The 21850-nt window shown below is 46.0% G+C and overlaps 1 long non-coding RNA gene across 1 annotated transcript in view; it reads right to left on the bottom strand.

The window, feature by feature from the left end:
* Nucleotides 1–21850, bottom strand: part of LOC146064832 (uncharacterized) — a 53741-nt gene that overhangs the window by 18077 nt on the left and 13814 nt on the right. Inside the window, exon 2 of the long non-coding RNA XR_014471856.1 lies at nucleotides 10767–10876. This is a non-coding gene — a long non-coding RNA (uncharacterized LOC146064832). The remainder of the gene's footprint in view (nucleotides 1–10766; nucleotides 10877–21850) is intronic.

Raw genomic sequence — 21850 nt, 5'->3', positions numbered from 1 at the left:
AGCATCCCCCAATCGGCGGCCCTGATGGGAACACCCATGAAACCCTGGGCTTTCCCATATGGTAATGGGGCTGCCCGGCGCCCCCCACCCTTCTCCGCCCCCCGCTCGCCGTATAGGGTGCGAATGCAGACTAGCGGCGATTGGATCTGAATTAGGTCCCTACACCACTTTCAAACAGCGGCAGCCAAATAACCCGGTAATTAGCAGCAATTACCCAGCTTTTGAAACGCTGGGTTATTCGGCCGCCGCTGTCTGACCCCCCCCCCCCTTCCCACATGGGGGGGGGCAAATCTCTGTGTCTTAAATTTAGACCCGGAGATTTGCTCTATTACACAGGTTGATCCTGATCTTAAACTCTAGATCCCAACCCTGGTCTTTTGCAGGGACGGAGACCCGGAGTTTAAGATCCGGATCAACTCTTTCGCATAAAAAGGACCCGTGTATTTAAAAGAATATCCAGGTGGAACTGATTCACCCGGGAATTTAATTTTCTGTGTGAAAGGGGTATAATTAACCAGTATGATACCAGCCTGTACATTTCAGCTCACTGCTGGTCTAAGCAGGGAACTGAAAAATACTAATAAAACAACTTACTAACTAGTGTGATTCCAGCCTGACGGTGCATTGCGGTTTACTGCCAGACCAGGTACAAACTGCAAAAACACAGAGAAATCAACACACTAATTGGTCAATGTGATTCCAGCTTGATCATGTATTAATAAATACATTAACATCAATAGGATGGGGGCGTGGCTTGGACGAGCTAGGTGCAGGCAGCATTTTCTTGAAGCTCCTGAACTCCATCCTGTATAACATCCTTATTTGCCCTAACTGACGGCTCTGAAACCAGTATTAACGAGAGACTACCTACCTGACCGCCTGGTGCCCCTGCTAGAACATATACGTGGTCCCTGTCTGCAGTTCCAGGTGACACGTCTGCTGCGGCCTATCAATACTCCGGCTCCCGGACACTTCGTCGCTTGCGGTCAGCGGCTCTACACGGAACGCAACACCCTGCTCCCGGATGGTGTAGTGGACTAGGGGGACTTGCGCTGGTGTCCTCTCCGGAGTTTTTTGGCGGGGAAAGCGGCTAGCGGTCTTCACTGAGACTTGCTGCCGCTGTCCGCACGGAGAGAGCTGGCGCCATCTTGCCTGGCTCGCGGGACCATCGTGCGGCGCAGAGGTAAGGAGACTGCAATAATCTCTGCTGCTGCCGGCTGCTACAGAAGCGACCTCATATCCCTACTTTGCCCTACAGCACCTATACTTACTTGGCACGCAGACGCTAGTTCTCCTGTTTAGAAACTCGCTTCCTGCGATTGCACTACCAGTCTACTTTTCTACTATTGACTCTGTGACACTTATTAGACGACTACTGATTTGGACAAACATGGACTCCTCTTTACAACAGATCCTGTGTGAGATCCATGCCACATCTGCTAGATTATGCAGGCAATTGGATGATTTGCGGGGAGGTGGTTCATCCTTCCTATGCCCCCTTGAAAATCGAGATATAGTTGCTGTGGGAGATATCCCTACATGCACAAATCCTCAGGCACCTCCTGCTACACTCCTGAATTATACAAACCTGCATGAAGCCTGGGAGGGAGACCCACCCTTTCTTTTCAACTCCAGAGGATGCTATACAACAAATGCGTGGGTTGCCTATATGTCTAAAGTTCCTTTGATTTATCCTGATACAGGTCTGATTTCTTCAATGGACTCATACTTTCTTGCTGACCTACACAAATGTATGGATGTTTGGTATACTGCCCCTGTAGGCATCAATGATGTTACAGTTTGTCCCCAGTTGCCTGTTATGTTACTGAAGACTACGTCTGCCTCCTATATTTGCCATTACATGCTCTCTGGATATCACTCCAGTTTTCAACGTGGGACTACTCCAACCTACAGGAATCTAATTTTGCTCCATAATGGGTCTGAGAACTGGCCAGACTAGCGCTATACTCACGTCAAAACGCTGTTTCTGCTCATATAACTTTTAATACCTCTACTTTTCATACTGCTTGTTCACAAATCCTGTTTTGGGTTCTAGAATGGATCTATGTTGAATACACCACTGTGCTCTATTAATATGAAAATCATCTTTTCCTCTCCTCTACTGTGTTCAATGAAACTGACCGTCTTATCAATATGTGAGGTTGGGGTAGGCTGGTCCTAACCTAGCTCAAATATCCTGTTATTTTCCCTTTCTTATTTTGTGGCCCCTGCTATTATCCGGTCAATCTCCTTTATGGGGGGGGGGGGGGGAGGTGGGGGGGGACTGGTTTAGATAGTTAGAATAGTCAGTGGGGGGGTTACTGTTAAGGGATCCAGGTACGCCTAGTTGGGGATGGGTTGTACAGGGTGGGGGGTTATAGGGGAGGTTTGTTTTGGGCCTTTGGGTGGGTTTTTTTTTTTTTTTCTATTTCCTACACCTCTTGTTTGGCCAGACACCTAATCTTGAAATGGTAACTTGTCCCAATATAGTGCATTCTTCTTTCACTGGAAATTATGCCAATACACCTGATTCCCCTACCAATCTACTTTCCTTGTTATGTCCACACAGAATACCCTTGATATGCTGTTGTCTCTGCACACTATTTTCCTATTAATGTTAACCTGCCTATATCCTGCTGTATAAGTACCTGTGAATTTGTTTCAATGTACGTGGAACTTGATGTCTGTGCCTATTATACCCTACGTCTGTTTTGGGAATTTTTGTGTACCTTAAAATCACAATAAAAATTACTGAATTTAGAAAAAAAAACATCAATAGGATGGAAACATTATCAACCTTTCATTCCAAACCCAATAAAGGGAATAATAAACCAATTAAAGAAAATATAGGAAACATAACAATATTAAGTCCATTGTACTGTATATCCTCTAAAGCTGAAATCATAAACACACAAAGGGGGAAATTTACTAAGATGTGTATTTTACTTCACATGTGATGTTGCTAGGGGCAACCAATCAGATCCTGTCTACTATCTTCTAGAGGGTCCTAAATAAATAAGAAGTAGATTCTGATTGGTTGCCCAACGCCAAAGTGACACACAGTATAATATTCTCTTTCCGCATATAAATCTATTATGAAGATGGATGTGGAACATAATTATAACTTTGTTTCATTTCTCATGTACTGTATTATACAGTATAGCTTCTCTTCTGGACTTGTAACTTGGTGGGACTGCTATGCTATTACTGGTGCCTGTCCTTGTGTTTCCCTCCTATGCAGTGGCGTACCTATTGCGCCGCAGCCCCCACGGTTGCAGGGAGGTGCTTAGCAAGTGAGGGCGCGGGGGGGATCACTCATGAAGGATTACTGCCACTGGTGCTCTCTGCGATCCAAACAAACATCCATGTTACAAATCAGCGTCACTCAAGGGTCTTTGTGATTCTTATATTGATTAAAACATCAATACAGATTACCAGCGTTTTGAGACCCAGCGTCACTTTTTTAGTGCCTCTACATGTTTTGGTACTTGTTTCCTAGCACGGCGCCCATCGCATCGCATACCATGAGGCATACAATGGTATGCGATGCGATGCAATGGGATGCGACGCGATGGCCCCCTTTCGCAGATACAGATGGCGGGTGGCGGGGGATAGCGGCTGGCGTCGCCATCGCCATCCCCTGCAAAGACTAGCCCCGCTCCATCTGTATGCTGCTCTATCACATGACCAGACTATAACAGGAATATAGTTTGTGTTGATATGTAAAGTTGCCCACACACCGATAAATATCAGAGCCAATCCGATATCTATCCAATTTACTTTGAAATCCATATCATGGCAACACACAGAATTATTGAGTAAATGATCAGAGGTTCAGTGTGGCCATTATCAGGGGTGTATAGAGATCTCCTGATAATCGCAAGATCTCGCGCATGCCCAGTACAGCCGGCCGGGTTGGGGGGAGTGTTTCTTTTTTTAAAAGGCGCATGGGCAGTAGCGCAGTTATATGAGAAAAAAAAGGTAGCGCTTATCTCCCATTGGGGTTATAATGGTAAATGTCATTACCAACAAGCAGCATAATATATTTAGATGATATGTGTGCCCACTTCTCCACGTTATTGCAGGAGAAACGGGACCCAATAATTACAAAACGTCATATACATATTAATACATCTACCCCAATATGTGGCAAATGTCTCTAAAATAAACTTCTTATTGTGATGCAACTTTTTAATACAGTAGTAAAGGCCCCCATATACTACGCAATTTGGGCCCGATTTCACCAGATTCTGGGAGCGGGGATTGGAGAGCAGAGTCCGGGGAGCTGCAGGAGAGGTAGTGTTAGCAGGGTCCAGGTCCGTGGCGGTGAGCTGGGACCGGAGAGAAGAGTCCGGGGGGAGCTACAGGAGAGGTAACGGTAGTGGCACTGTCCGGGTCCATGGCGGGGAGCAACGACCAGAGAGCCCAGGGTAGCGGCGAGCGGCGGGAGCATAGAAAAAAATCCTATTAAAAAAACCTGTACGGCTGCGGATTGGCTGAGCTCTCAGCCAATCAGTGGCCGCCCAGTCTTTTGGATTGGATTTTTTCTATACTCCCGCAACTCGCCGCTACACCGGACCCTGCGGCAAGTGGGAGAATAGAAAAAATCTTATTCAAAAGACTGATTGGCTAATAGCTCAGCCAATCAGCTGCCACCCAGTTTTATTTACAGGATTTTTTCTCTATTCTCTCACCGCTCGCCGGGGGGGACTGGACTCTGCTTTCCGGTCCCCGCCCCCTGCCCCCTACCACGAACCCGGACCCGGATTATACCGCTCCGGATCCCTCTTCTGCAGCTCCCCCTGGACCCTGCTCTCCTGCAGCTCCCTCGGGTTAACATGTGATAAATTGAGACGATTTATCACATGTAAAAAATGGCACATCTTATCAAGCTCTCCCAGGGAGTTGCCGGGAGAGCTCAGGGGAAGTTGGGCTGACATGTCCTTAGGACAAGTCGGCCTAATGTATGGGGCCCTAAGAGTGGCTGAGTCATACCCTGACTCACATGTGATTCTTCTGTGTAAAACCTACAGATGGGTCTTGTCCCATCTTGGCAGGGGATGGCGCTGGCGTCGCCAGCCGCCATCCCCCGCCAGCGCCATGGCGATGGTGAGAAGGAGACGCGCGCGCACGAGAGGCGCGCGCGTCCCCTTCCGACGGGGCTTCCATCCGTTCCCCCGGGTCCCCGCCGGCTTGCCGGCGGTAACCCGGGGTCCCCGCCGCCTGCCCGCATCCCCCCTAACCCCCCCTAACCCTGTCCGTCTCCCTGAGGCGGAGACGGACAGGGTTTCCGTCGCGCTGGCGACGGAGACTGAGACGCGCGTGCGCGTGAGACGCACGCGCGTCTCAGTGCATTCGCTGGCGTGGCTGCTGGCGGGTCGCCAGCGCAGACGCCATGGCGACCCGCCAGCAAGGATGGGACCTGACCCATCTGTATTAAGGTATCTTTAAGTTTTGAGAAAGTTTCTGATCCAGGACTCAAGTGCTGCGTACCATACTTACAGTAGATATGGTGGATATGATCTCATAAAGGTATCTTTTTCTACGCTGGTATGCATCCCCTTCCTCCTTATTTGAATCTCTCTGTAAATTTCCATATACACTGGGCGATGTATGGACAGCGATGATCGCTATCATCGCTGAGGGGAAAGCCGCTCAGTGCATAAACACTGAGAAGCTTTCCCCCTGCCCTGCGATGTCCACCTGGGGGGGCGGGGGGGGGGGGCTTGACGGGCGACGGAAGACTTTGCGCTACGCAGCACTATGCAAAGCCGTCCTCAAAGTCGTTCATCTGGATGAGCGGCTTTCCTGGTGAAGAGGGAGCGCGCAGCAGTGCTCACCGCTCATCGCTGTTTTGAGCGACTTTCAGCTCTAAGTCGCCGAGTCTGTATGGGCCTTTTGTGTGTTCAGCATGGAGGGTAGAATAAAAATTTGCAATGTGTAGTATTATAAAATAAAATAAAAAATGGAAGGTTCTGCTATTTGAGGTATTGTGTGTACCCCAGTCACATCAAACAAGGTGGACACACATGTATAAAGGTATCATTAGGTACTCCAAATACCTGTCTAGGAACAATCACCAGTCTACCAAGAGGAATGCGTACCCCAACTCACACTTTTAATCTTAAAGACATATGTATCAACGTACAGTAGCTTTGTTTTTTTCAAAATGTTTTATAGAATGGCCTACCACACTCATAGGATAACAGATGTGCTTAATCACATCAAGGTATCTTTCTGGATCTTCATGCATAAATTGTAATTTTTGTTCCCGTGTGTTTCCATATACGGTATCAGATAAAACATATTTATTTGTTCACATACTAGGTATTATTTGTTCACATACTGTAGGTAAAAGCAGTTAAAAAATATATAAACAAAAGGGTATTGGAAATAAAATTATAAAAAGTACTAGACGTAAAAAAGACATCCAAGCACAAATATATTGTTCTGGACTATTCAAGTGTTTAAAATACATTTTACCTCATTACAATCCAGCAGAGTCTCCTGTCAATGCGTTTCAGCTCCTTTGAGCGCCTTTTTCAAGACATTTGGTGTCGTCTCTTCCAATATTGGCCACAGGGCCCTAACTAGGATCTGCCGAGTGTGCCACTGCACACAGCATTACAAGGTACTGTAGGGACTGATGATGGCAGCAAGTGTCAGTTATCTGTTTTAATTAATATCACTTGCAGTTTCCCTCCTCTTTGAGGCCCAGCATCTCCTTTAACCACACCTTCTGTCACTAATAACTATACACCATTCATGAACTTGAGAGCTATTTGTTTGTCAGTCATACTGTCCTCTATTACATTTCAAGATGCCGACATACCCGGGATTCAAACCCATCACCTGTGGACTTGAAGACTGAATTAAAAAAGTGCTCTCAAATGAAGTTCACGAATATGGTTTAAATAGGATCCAAATCTATTTTCTTGTTCTGTAAATGTATATGTGTGTGTGTGTATGTATATATATATATATATATATATATATATACCACAAAATTATCTGGTGCGCAAGTCCTTATTCGTTTAAATCACGAACTACAAGTCCCAGAATGGATTTTTGGAAGCATTTTAGGTTCTTGTCTTGAACCGGCAGCTCTCGCAACACCTGGATCCACAGGTTACAACGATTTTCTAAAAAGAGACAAAAGCGGAGTGCTCCATAGTGCAAGTATTGTTTTATTGTTCTTTAAAAAGGTGATCAAACACAAGTGCAGTGTGCAATGAATCACGTACCATGAGCGGCGGTTATAACACACCGCGGATGTAAGCTTGCATGTAGCAACAGGCGGCACGGCTGGTTGGAGAGGTTACACTCCGTCAGAAACGATCAATGCCAGGCCACTGCACTTGTGTTTGATCACCTTTTTAAAGAACAATAAAACAATACTTGCACTATGGAGCGCTCCGCTTTTGTCTCTTTTTAGAAAAAAAAAAAATATATATATATATATATATATCTCAGAATAAGCGGCACTCGGAGACTTCCATATGATTCAAAGGTGTATTAATCCATACAAATGGTGCAGTAACAGGAAACCAATGTTTTGGGGTCCACAGCCCCTGTTATCAAGGTGCAGATAACGGGCTGTGTACCCCCAAAATGTTGGTTTCCTGTTATTGCACCATTTGTATGGATTAATACACCTTTGAATCATATGAAAGTCTCCGAGTGCTGCTTACTGTGAGAGCCATTTACCTATGTTTGTTGAGGGCACCAGAGCAGTTGCCTGACGGCAAGTTGCCTGATGGCAAGAGAGACTGCCGATCCGTTCTACAAGTTTCTACAAGTATATATAGATATATATATATATATATATCCATTGAAGCCCAAAAAAGAGACCTGCACACCACAAGGTAGACTTATTCAAGTGTTGACCTTTTGACTTTCTATCTAGGCATGCTCACATGTAAGGTATCTATTCTTTTCACAATTGTAAAATCCTCTCGGTTTTGGAGGTAACCAATTTGGTCCAGAACCAATTATGTCACACTTTCCTCTAGCCTTAAGAGAACCGATGGCCAGATAATATTTCTTCTTGAAGGAAAAAAACAGCCTCTCAATTTCAATAGGGCAGAATTTTTCTCTATTATTCTTTTGATCTATCAGGCATCCTCTATTTACAATACCTGATTAATTTTAAAATGAATGCTTAATTTAAAACAGAGGGGTGACCTTGTTCCGTGTATGTAATTCAAAAGTCTTTCCACTCGTACAGTTCCACCAAAGTTGAAGGTAATGTACTGTCCCTTGGAAATATTATTCTCTCACTTTGTATGGTGGCAACTCTCATAATTTAAATATTTATTACAGTCCTTTTTTTAATATATGTGGATGCCTGTATACAATTATCTACTATAGGCACTGTAATACAGTATGTAAAAAAAAATCCTTTGTTAATAGAATTCATTAGTGCATTCAAACCAAAATTATTTAAATTTAAGTGATTCACAAAACTTAAAAAAGAAGCCCCATAAAAATCCCAAACAAAAATAAATTATCTATATATGTCTCAAAGAGAACCAGGCTTGTCCCGAGACCACCATCCCATAAGTAGTGGTCCTCAAAATGCTTTAAATAGAGATTGGAGAAACTTGGGCAAACCCTGGTTCCCATCGCAGTACCATGTGTTTGTAAATAGAATTATGAATCAAAAGAAAAATAATTATGCTGCAAAATAAATTGAATGGAAGAAAGTACAAAGCCATGTGATACCACATCTGGATGATACCAAAATCTACCTATTCACCCCAGACTTGTCACAATCTTATTGGTCCATGTCACTGAATGCCTTTCTGCCATGTCATCCCCATCACAGAATTATTTATATTTCCACTGACCACTTATAGTTACCAACCTGATATCTCTATCACTGTTGAGAACTTGACAATTATCCATACCTATCTACTGTAAATACAGTCCACAGCAGCGACGTACTTTATGGTCAGGGTAAGCAGATGAGGCAGAGCCGAAACTGTCTTACTACGGAATGACAGAGTTTTGACTATAAAAATAATAGAATAATAGAAATAAGGTATTTATCACATACATCTACTTCCCCATTTAAAACAATGGGAGCTGGAGAGCGCATCCTCATGCTCCCAACTGCTGTCCATGGAATGAGGTACAGTATGTACAGTTAGCAGGAGCATCCTATAGCTACCCTACAGGAGGCCCTTTGCCAGCTTCCCCATGATCAGGAAATAGTAGCGGTAGCATCAATCATCATTGCGAAGCTCAGCTGGGTCATTGAAGTAATGTATATTGTGTGGGTAGCGGAAGCGTGCATATACATGCCCACGCTACTAAATGCTGTTCCGTGTCATTTAATCTGTGATACGAATCCATCACGGCCAACAATGTAAAGTGTGGTTTTTGAAGGAATTGCACTCTCTTGCTTTAGTATCTCATTGGTGGTTATAGCGGGATGCAGTTAAGATCCCGGCGGTCGGGATCCCGGCGTTCAGAATCCCGACGCCGGAATCCCGACCGCCGAAATGCCGACACATTCTCCCTCCTGGGGTGTCCACGACACCCCTGGAGGGAGAATAAATTAGTGTGCCGAGCGTAGCGGGGCACCGGGCCCGCTGCGTGGCGAGCGCAGCGAGCCCGCAAGGGGGGGCGATCCACGTCCCCCCCTTGTCGGCATTTCGGCTGTCGGGATTCCGGCGTCGGGATTCTGAACGCCGGGATCCCGACCGCCGGGATTCAATACTGAATCCGTTATAGCACCACATGTGACACATGTTTCCAAAAAAAAAACATCTTTTAAATGAAAATCAACTCCACCTAATAACCCACAAAAACAATGCTTAATCATACCTGCTCTATACGCATTCTGTCTGTCAAAGACTTTAGTTAATAGGTGTACAGTCAACAAGTTTGATGCTATATGGTAAATATGCATATGGTCCACATGGTCATAACGTTAACTTGGTCCAATCGTCAACATACTGTATGATTGATGTGATGTTTTTAAAATATGTTCCCTATTTTGGACTTTCTCATACTTTACTATCCACATGGACTTCAATTGTGATTGGTTGAGCTGAGAAGCATTGTGGTAGCAGAGTAAGGCCCCTGGCTCCAGCATGATCAGTAAAGGGAGCCATGTGAATGGACACGGTAAACTAATTGGAGGTCAGTGTTCTGAAACCTACATATTGGCACCAAAAAAATATAAAAAAAACCTCATGTTGACCATGTCAATGTTGACCGTTTACTCGTGTTGATATTGTATCTACAGTAGGTTGACTTCTCCATGTGGACCATTTCTGGTTGACCTAGACACTGTCAATATTTTAACTTCAAACTATTTTATCCGGTGGCACTCAAATTCGGTCCTCAGGACCCAACTCAGGTCACGTTTTCCAGGTCACATGGCAAAGGCGCTGTGTATCACCAACTGCCACATTTTTTAAATCCACAGGTGGCCCGGAGGACATGAATTGTGTGGTCCTGGGGACAGAGATTGAGAATCTGTGCAATAGCATAACCATCAAAGAGTCATGTAATATTGAGACCAACATCCCCTCAAAGAACATCCAAGTAACAAATAGGAACAGACAGAACTACAACATGCGTGAAGCATTCAAGATATCAATGCAGAATTTCAATAAAACAAAAAAGTAGACTAGTTATACCATTTATAAGTTATAACATTTTATAATTTACATTCAATTGTACATTTGTCATTGGATCGTACTCCATAAACGTCACATCACGATCAAAAATACTATGAAGATAAAGTTCCTTACCGTACATGGGCAATGATCAAGATTTCTGTCCCAAGGCTTGGTCCTTGTCCTCCATATCCAGGAGAGGTATGGATTGGATGGATGGTAATGTCAACAGTTATGATGATATTCTTAGCGAATGAAACATAAGATAAAAAAAATGCCAAAGATCTAAAATGAAATACTTGTTTATTGCAATACAGCAAGAAAACCATTCAGCATGAGCACAGTCCCAGAACTGACAGCCAACATATGTCTAAACATAGATTTCCTTCTATCCCAGTGACTGTACAGATTAACTGAACCAACAAATCAGCTCACATGATGCAGACACACATTTAGGGTACATAAGAGCATGACCTTGGCTTGGCACCTGTCTGGGAGAATATGTTCAGTACATTCAGTACAGTACATTCTGTACTACTGTATATGGCACAAACAATGGGATGAACATCTTATCTTATCTGTTCCTAGTACACCAAAGCTTGAGAACATCATCATTCCTTGAAAGGAACATCTTATCTTTGTTTATATGCTAAGGGCTTTAAGCATATTTGGAGTGTTGTGCGGAATGACACGTATTTTATGTAATAGATGTAATTAGAGTCACCCATATTGATTAAAACATGCCTGCTCTATGTTACCTTCAACAACCAGGTTAATTCCACTTCAACGTATTCAACGTATTCACCCCAATATTTGCTCTTTGGAAGGGCTGGAAAAGAGATGGAAAATACATATAAAGCAGTGCCCAGATTCCTTCTGGGTGGACGCAGAAGCTTGCATCCAGGCTATTCACTGCACACTGGGTGGCAGAGGACTGGATCCGGTAGACCACACATTCGGAACTGCTGTCTAGAGTTGAACCATCGAACAATGACCAAAGAGTCCTGGGACATAAACCAGTGAGCATTGAGAAGATGCAATGTCCATGACAGACAGAGTTCCTCAGTATATGCCCATGTACGAGGTCAGAGAGATGATGGTGTTGCTGAAGGCCGTGGGTTATTGACGTTTTTAAACTACTTACATCTTTGCCATACCCATTGTCAATGATTCCAGTTAATGTTTTAGAGTCAGTACAGGATCAGTAGTGTAATATTGCCTTTTTCTTTATCCTAGACCAGGCATGTCCAACGTTGGCCCTCCAGATGTTTGGAAACTACACATCCCAGCATGCTTTGCCACAGTTTTGCTATTAGAGAATGCTAAAACTATTGCAAAGCATGCTGGGATGTGTAGTTTCAAAACATCTGGAGGGCCAACGTTGGACATGCCTGTCCTAGAGGATCATCCAAGGTTAATTTCCCAAGTCTCCTTTTGAAAATCGGGCAACTTAGGAAAGGTCATGTTTTGGTAAGTTCTTGCAATTTTAATGGCTGCCTGAAAATGTAAAAAATATCTGTCAGCTGCATTCTCAGTATATATAATTGAGCCTTTATGCTTTTTCCTTTAGATCCCTCAATAAATTGGTTTATTAATGCATAGTCGCCGAACCATTCGCAGGGATCGGGGCAGGTGCGATGGCCGGGACAGGTGTCACCCATGGAAATGCCCAGGGCGTTCCCATGGCCATCCAGGTAGGCTGATGTGTGCCTGGGTCTGGCGGCTGACACAGGAAGACAGCCGCCCTCCCTGTCTTGTTCCAGCACACGTAGATAAAAGTAAGTTTCCACTGATTTTCGGTTGCGAGCCCATGAGAAAACATTAGATGGTCGGCGACCATTGAGAGATTTGTCCTGCAGTGGCAGCATGTGCGGGGATGCGTCTTCAGTACACATCCTCTTGCATGATTGCAAGGGGACTCTGCAGCCCGGGGGGGGGGGGGGGAACGTTTTTACCCTGCAAGGTAAGTATGGGTGCAGGATGGTTGTGGTTTTTTTCAGACCATACAGATTATTCTCTTCAAAGGTCTCATTTCTAATTTAGTGCAAAAAAGTAAATATTACACAACATTTTACACAGACAATTAGCACAAATAAAAACTTTACCAAATAATTGATAAAGTCTTAAAAATGTATTTATCAGGAACTCCTAGCAATAACTTTTCAATGTATATCAGAAATGGCAGGTAAAATCACACCGGTATGTGGTCGTTATGTCGGCACAAGAAAGGTCATCACCGAAAGGTCGACAAGCAGAAGGACGACAGGGTCCTTAGGCTAGGCAGAAAGGTTGACACGGGTGGTTTGATTTTTTTTCCCCCACTGTGGTTCCAGAACAGGCGGTAGTTCAAAACATACGTGGCGTCCTTCTGCATTGTTGACCTAAGGATCCTGTTGACCTTCAATCTTGTCAACCTTTTTCCTGTCAACCTTCCAGTGTCGACCTAAGGAGTGTCTACCTTTCTTGGGTCGATCAAATGATCCATACCCATTACACTATATATCAAGGGATGCTCTTGTTAATAAAAAGAAAAAATTAGCAGGGGGTGCGGGCTGTGTTCGAGTGGCTGACCATCTGGTGGGTGGGACACTCACTCATGGAGAGAGAGTACAGGCTGCTGCTACAGCTGCCTCTCTCTCTCCCACTGAGCAGCGTGTGCTGGGCTGGGGAAAGAGGCTGTGTGCGAGTGGCTGACCATCTGGTGGGTGGGACACTCACTCATGGAGAGAGAGTACAGGCTGCTGCTACAGCTGCCTCTCTCTCTCCCACTGAGCAGCGTGTGCTGGGCTGGGGAAAGAGGCTGTGTGCGAGTGGCTGACCATCTGGTGGGTGGGACACTCACTCATGGAGAGAGAGTACAGGCTGCTGCTAGGAAAATGTGCTTTGTAGACACTTATTATATATGTGATGATGTATGTAGTGCAGAACTATGCATTAGCAGTTTACAGTTTATAATAATCCAGCTGAGAGGGATTATAATTAGTCTGTGAGTTTAGTGCAGTGGTTCCCAAACTGTGTGCAGTGGCACCCTGGGGCACTAGCAGGGATGCCTTGGAATGGTGGTTAAAATTAGTTATGGTCAATGTAACAGGCAAAATCAGTACTTGTCACTTCCAATCATAATATATGTGGACAGATAGAAGTGACTCTTGTCCCTCACCACATAAATGAACCTCAAGATGACATGCGATCGCATAAGATTTTATAGGGTACGATGCCATTTCATTTACTATGCACTTGTATGACATACAACGGGATTTAAGCACCACCCCACTATCCACGCCACCCTAAAGCGTGGCGAGCGCAGCGGAATGCGTCCTCCTAACCTTTTCATACCCCCACTATCCACGTCGGCGTGGAGTTGATTTTATATTGTGTGGCGAGCGCAGCAAGCCACCGAGCCCAAAGCGTGGCGAGCGCAGCGATCCCTGCGAGGGGCCGCAAATTACATGTATTACACGGCCGCTCGCCATGCTTCGGGCTCGGTGGCTCGCCACACTATGTATAATCAACTCCACGCCAATGTGGATAGTGGGGGTATGAAAAGGTCGGGAGGACGCGTTCCGCCACCTCTCGCCATGCTTCGGGGTGGCGTGGATAGTGGGGGGGGGGGTGCCTAAATCCCATTGTATGTCATACAAGTGTTATAGTACATGAAATGGCATCGCACCCTATAAAATCACTTGTGATCGCTTGCGATTTTATGTGTGGTGCGATCCGATGCGATCTCATCGCACCTCCCAAGGCTAGAGAGCAGTGAATAAATTACATAGGAAAATCACATTGCATACAAAAAATCGCATGCGATGCGATTTCTCTACGGTGCTGTACGTAATACAGAAGTACCAAATATTTTTTCAACATTTCTCAAAAGAAAAAAACACTTTTGGCCAATGCGGTGCGGTGAAAAAAATACTGATACTCTAGGGCACCGTGATTCAAAAAAGTTTGGGAACTGTCGGTTTATTGTTTTATACACACATGAATGATAGGCTGGGAGGCAGAATGGAAAATAGAGTTAGGGTTAGCCCAGAGCCTTTTCAAGTTCATGTTAAGGGGTTGTTTTCAAGCATTGGTATGGCATCCCAAGAGTTATATGGAGAAATATCTATACATTTAACACCCAGTGGGAGCTGACCCCACAACTTTATTAATTAGCCCACAGGGATAAATATATTGTTCCTGTATGTGTTATGTGTTTTTTTGTCTTGTGTGGATCAAATTTTTAACATGCATGAAACTATACCCAGGGGATGTCCCACAGGCAGGGCTGCAGCACAGTTCAAAATTCAATTAGGGGAGGCACAGTAACTGCCACCAACAATTTCAAATTAACTCTCTGGCAGTTGGAGTTGCTCCACTATTTGAAATTTGGACTGTGCTGCAGCCCCCACTCTGGATCCGCCACTGATGGTTAGTGCCCTTAACAACAGAGTGTCTTTCTGTCTCCAATGTTACATTTTAGCTCCATCATTTGGCCCATCTCCACTAGACTTGGAACCACCTGCAGATACTTCATTGCTGGGAGCTGCTGGACAGCAGAGATACTGATGTTGACCTCCAAAGTGCAGCAAAAAGCACCCTGGGTCGGTGCAGGTTTGGTCTGTTCAACTGCTGTCCTCTGAGCCTATCACTGCTGTGGAGTGCCTCAAGGGGTTGTGCAGCCAGAACGTGGGGATCTGTAGGCTTCATGCCGGCTTCTGCGACTACTGTCCACTGTCACTAATAGGAACCATGTACCACCACATTGCCAGCCTCTACAATAAAAGCAGGGACATGCACACACACTCTCCAGGAATTATGTGGTAGGATATACATAGAGGGAGGTGCCACACATGTATGCCATGAAGACAGAATGTCAACCTATCATCCTTAGTGGTCCAGTGATCCTTGTAGCTTCAGAGAAAGCAATGTGGCTTTTTTGTCCTGGTAGTCATGGGAATATGATTTCCAATGCAGATCTCTAATGTAGCAACAGTTTGGTATGTATTTTCCTCCATACTAAAGGTGGCCATATATCAGAAAGATCCCTTCAACTCCCCGGCAGTCCTTGGTGGTTTTTGGACACACAATGTACTCACAATCCGTCATACAATCTGTCATAGAATCCAGCTGCTGCATACGACCGGTCGTCTCCATAGGCGTGTGCAAGGGGGGTGCACAGGCACCTCCTAATGACCCCCAGCACAATTGCAGGCAGCACCTCCTATGACCGCAGTGCCCCCTCCCCCGGCCAGCTAGCAGTTGCTGCGTTGGGCTGGCCTGGCTGGGTTCCTTCAGGATTCAGCAGTCAGCACGAGTCTATTCAAAAGGGGGCGGGGCCACGGGGGTCCGTGATTAGGCCACGCCCCCTGTATTTTCCTGTGCCCGGGTGGGCTCGTGCAGCAGCTGCAGGCTTAGCTGGCTCCTGGCTGAAGATGTGTGCAGAGACTGGGGACCAGTGAGTAAGTGTGTGTGAGTGTGACATATATTGTGAGGGAGTGGACTGTGTGTGAGAATGTAGTGAGGGGAACAGGGGGCCTAATTCAGAATTGCTCACTAAGCAGCAATCTTTTGCTGCTTAGCAAGCAGAACACCGCCTGCCGAACCCCTGTGTAATGTGAATATGGGTCAGTATGTGCTAATATTATTCACTACGCTCTGTGTAAAGTGAATATGGGTCACTATGTGCTAATATTAGTCACTTTGTGCTGTGTAATATGAATATGGGTCACTACGTGCGAATATTGGTCACTGCGCACTGTATAATGTAAATATGTGTCACTATGCGCAGTGTAATGTGAATATTGGTCACTATGTGCGAATATTGGTCATTACATGCTGTGTAATGTGAATATCGGTGAATATCGGTCAATATTGGTCAGTGCGCACTGTGTAATGTGTTTATGGGCCAAAGCGCTGTGTAATGTGACATTTACCGCTGCTCTACCGGACCGATGATGAGGTGAGTAGAATTAAATGGGTGAACAGTGTACAGCGTGTGGGGCCCCCAGCGACATTTATGTGGTAGCATATGTAATAGCCATTACAGTGTGTGATATAATATGTAATGGGCATTATGGTGTGTGGCATAATGTGTAATGGGCATGGCATAATGTGTAATGGGCATCACGGTGTGAGGCGTAATGGGCATCACGGTATGAGGCATAATGTGTAATGGACATCACGGTGTGAGGCGTAATGGGCATCATGGTCTGAGTCATAATATGTAAGGGGCATCATGGTGTGAGGTGTAATGGGCATCACAGTGTGAGGTGCAACATGTAATGGGCATCACAGTGTGTGGTGCAACATGTAACGGGCATCACAGTGTGAGGTGTAACGGGCATCACGGTGTGAGGCGTAATATGTAATGGGCCCTACAGTGTGTGGCATAATGTGTAATGGGAATTACAGTGTTTGGTATGTGTATTGGGAATTACAGTGTGTGGCATAATGTGTATTGGGCATTATGGCATGTGGTATACTATGTAATGGGTGTGTGACGTGTAATAGGATTACGTTGTAAATTTTTGTCACGCGCCTTCAGCACGCACTGTCCCTATTATCCCTATTTTACAAAAATTTGTCAACCCCTGGCATAATGTGGAATGTCCATTACTGTGTGTGGCATTATGTTTGATGGGCATTATGGTGTGTGGCATTATATGTAATGAGCATTATGCTGGGTAGCATTATGTGAAATGGGCATTACGGTGAGTGGCATTATGTGTAATGGGCATTACGGTGAGTGGCATTATGTGTAATGGGCGTTACAGTGTGTGGCATTATGTGTAATGGGCATTACTGTGATAGGCATTATGTGTGATAGGCATTATGGTGTGTGGCATTATGTGTAATGGGCATTATGGGGAGTGGCATTATGTGTAATGGGCAGTACAGATGGTGTAATGGTTAACATTACTGCCTCACAACCCTGAGATCATGGGTTCAATTCCTACAATGGCTCTAACTGTGCGGAGTTTGTATATTCTCCCCGTACTTGCGTGGGTTTACTCCGGGTATTCTGGTTTCCTCCCACAATCCAAAAATATACTGGTAGATTAATTGGCTCCCAACAAAATTTAACCCTAGAATGTCTGTGTGTGCGTGTATATGTGTTAGGGTGTTTCTGGTGTGTCTGGTGTGAATGATTAATTCTGAAGCCCATATACATAAATAAGTCACCTTCTATTTAGTTTGCAGTGGTGCCCAGTAGGCGGTGATGGACACGCCCAGTAGGCGTGATGTACACACCCCTCCAATGGTGCACCCCCTAATAAAATGGGCTGCGCACGCCTATGGTCGTCTCACAATCGATTGTCTGCATCAAAATTGCCTGATAACTGACACTCAAATGACGCTGGTTGTATGAGTCATCGTATGACCGATTCCATGTGCCTAATAGCTCATGCAATCGGCTCCCAAGCCCAACTGATTGGATGTGCAGAACGTCTGATCAGAGGTCCAATCTTCCAACCCACCGGACCGCGCATTGCACGATTATCTGCATACAATATATCATACAATCCCTGGAGACTGTATGATTCGGTGCAACGTCTTTCAGGTGTATATGGGCCTTTAGCCTAATCAATTCAGCTAACCTTAATCTTCCCCATGGAGATTAACCCTAGCTCCCCACCCACAGCCTATCCCCCCCTCCACTTTTTCCACAGCACCCTGATAACCCTGACTGTTGACATTCTGATCATTTTGTAATTTGACGTGTCAACATTTTCTTTATAAACATTGTAAACATGTCAATATTCTGGGGATGTCGATGTGGTGCATGACACGTTGGAGGGGCCTGTTGCTGAGGGGAATTTTGCAGCATGCTGTGCGCCCTTCTGTGCAGTGCCAAGTCCCAGCAACAGTGTCCAGTTCACTAGTTACTTCTGCTACGGGGAGAATTGTGTCCATTCTGCAACTCCCGATTGCTTCTGTGTCTCTGCAACATGGTCAGTCACTGCAGCATGGTCCACTGGTATTTCTCGCAGAGAATTCTTGTCAGCCAATGGAATCACAGTTTCCAGTCACATGATAAGGCACTCCAATCACAGCACTGCAAGGGGTACAAATGTGTCGTGGTACAGCTTTGCTGCTTACAGGGGAATGCTGTAGCAAGACTGTAATGTGAACACGGCATGCTGTAAGTACAGCACTTGTGCACCAGTCTCCAGACAAGTCTAGAGAACACTACCCAGCTGTCTACATACAGTATATGTGAGTCTCATGTCCTGCACCAACTTCTACATGTGATACAGGTCCCATTCAGCTGACAGCTAAACCACTGTGAGATTACTTTTCTTCTCCTCCTTTAAGCACCCCCCCCCCCCCCCCCCCTGCAGACTCTTAGAAGCACTACTGAAAGTTGCTGTGAGCGGTAACAGGAACAGCCGGAGCTGTGGGTAACCTGGCTGTATCAGAGCAGGTCCACGGATATTTCAAATGTCGTGGCAGCTCACAAGCCAATTAGAGCTTACAGTCTGGCAGCCACTCAGGAGCCAACATTGCCTGACTGGCTGCCAGGCCGTGACCTCTGAATGGCTCACGAGCCAGCGCGATAGTTAACATAGCGGCAGATCTGCTTTGGGCACAAGAAGCTATACCTGGTTTCAGTTCCCTTGCCGGTACTAGCCTGTTTAAGAAGAATTTTTGGTTCCAGACTGGGCCAGTCCTACAGCAGGTCCTAGCCTAATGCTGGAAGTTCCACTGGTCTCGGCCTGGTTACCCGCTACAGCCAATTCCAACCCAACCCAGTTCTCAGTACATCCATTTGCAAATGCCGGAACTTTGAAGAGTTTTTCTGTACCATCTTAGCGCAGGCCATAGGTTAAAAACCGCCACTGATTACACCTGAATATTGTTGTTATACTGTATGTTACAAATCAAATGCATTGTCTAATGGCCCTGTGATTAAATGCAACTATTATTAATGTGTTGTCTCCAAGGGTGTCACTATGCCTTTGTTACACATGGTGCAATGTAAATTAAGTGTGGCTTAATAGGAAGGGGCATGGACTTGTGGAAGTGGTGTTGACTTGCAGACCAAACCCTAGTTTCATCACTGCAGGGGTTTCAGAGATGCTGTGCAGTTCCGGAGATTGGCAGCAGTGCCGCCTCTGACACTATGGGCCCAGTTCAGATCTCTTTGGATTGCAGCCAATCAGAACATCGTTCTCATGAGCATGTGCATGCGTGGAGTCCCCTAGTTTATGGATCGTGCAAAAGCTTTCCTTCACTGGCTGTACGCTGGGTGACTGAAGTGGACCACCTGTGTTTTTTATGGGCCTGCCCACAAAAAACGATGGGTTCTCCCGTCACTGGAGAGGAGCTGATCTTTCGGTATTACTCCTCAGAGGGTGACACCCATGTGATCCAGAATCTCACTGCCTCCACTTTGCTTCCTTTAAAAATGTTTTTCATCCAAGGGAACCTGTACTGTCCCATTGCTGTCGTTGCTACCTACTTTTCAACCAAAATCTCCTCTCAGGACTGCCATCACTGCTGCCATGACCTCACCCTCTCCCTCCTCCCCTCTTACATCTCCACTCCCCTCCTTCCAACACCTGTCCTCATTTTACCCCACCACTGCTGCTGAAGTCCACTCTATCCTTCAATCCGCTTCTCCCTCCATCTGCCCGCTCGATCCTATCCCCTCCAATATTATCCGTCATCTCAGTCCGTCAGTCTGCTCTCACCTGGCTCACCTCTTTAATCTTTCCCTATCCTCTGGGATCTTCCCTTCCTCCTTCAAACACGCTCTTGTCTCCCCGATTCTCAAAAAAACAAATCTGGACCCCAACTCTCCATCCAACTACAGGCCCATCTCCCTCCTCCCTTTTGCCTCCAAGATCCTAGAATGTCTGACCTAAAATCGTCTCCTAAGCCACCTTACTGCTAACTCCATTCTAGACCCCCTCAAATCCGGGTTCCGCCCTTTACATTCCACTGAAACTGCCCTGACCAAAGTCACTAACGATTTACTATCGGCTAAATCCAAAGGCCTCTTCTCTATCCTCATCCAGCTTGATCTGTCGGCAGCCTTTGACACTGTTGACCACCCTCTCCTGTTCAACACCCTCCGCTCCTTTGGCATCACTGGCACGGTCTTCTCCTGGTTCACCTCATACCTCTCCGATCGCTACTTCTCCGTCTCCACTCCGAGCTTCTCCTCACCTACTACCACGCAGCCAGTCGGTGTTCCCCAAGGGTCAGTCCTTGGCCCTCTCCTCTTCTCCCTCTACACCACCTCTCTTGGCACCCTCATCAGCTCCTATGGTTTTCATTACCACCTTTATGCTGATGATACCCTATCTATCTCTCCTCCCCCGACCTATCCCCATCACTCCTGTCCAAGGTCTCCGAATGCCTCACTGCCATCTCAGCCTGGATGACCCATTGCTTCCTGAAACTAAACATGGCTAAAACTGAACTTCTAATCTTCCATCCCCCGAACATCCCCTCTTCTCCCACTATCTCCATCAGCATTGGTGCAACCGAGATCACCTCCACCGACCAAACGCGCTGCATCGGTGTCATCATTGACTCCTCCCTCTCTTTCACCCCCCCACATTTGTGCTCTCTCCCAGTCTTGCCGCTTTCACCTACGCAACATCTCACGCATCAGACCATTCCTCTCCACTGACGCGACCAAAATTCTCATTCACTCTCTTGTCATCTCCCGCCTTGACTACTGCAACATCCTTCTCTCTGGGCTACCTCTCTCCCGCCTCGCACCTCTCCAAACCATTCTTAACGCTGCTGCTAGGCTCATCTTCCTCTCCCGCCGCTCTACCTCCGCCTCCCCCCTCTGTCTATCTCTTCACTGGCTCCCCATTCCTTTCCGAGTTCTCTTTAAACTCCTCACCACCACCTACAAGGCTCTCTCCTCCTCCACCGCTCCTTACCTCTCTTCACTGATCTCTATCCACACTCCCTCCCGTCCTCTTCGCTCCATCGCTGACCGCCGACTGACCTCTCACCTAATCACCTCCTCCCACTCCCGTGTCCAAGACTTCTCTCGCGCTGCCCCCCTGCACTGGAACAACATCCCGCCACCCATCAGGCTTTCTGATTCCCTTACCTCCTTCAAGCGCTCCCTCAAAACCCACTTTTTTCGACTAGCCTATCCCTCCTCCTAACCTCTTTTGATCCTCCTATCCTGCCTCTGTTCCCCTCCGTTCCTACTTATCCTGTTGTTTTTCGTTTCGTCCACCCACCTATTTTTAGTATGTTAA

The sequence above is a fragment of the Crinia signifera genome, chromosome 3 (genome assembly GCF_055691185.1).
Source record: "Crinia signifera chromosome 3, ASM5569118v1, whole genome shotgun sequence".
Lineage (NCBI taxonomy): Eukaryota > Metazoa > Chordata > Amphibia > Anura > Myobatrachidae > Crinia > Crinia signifera.
This window is presented reverse-complemented; position numbering and strand designations above follow the sequence as displayed.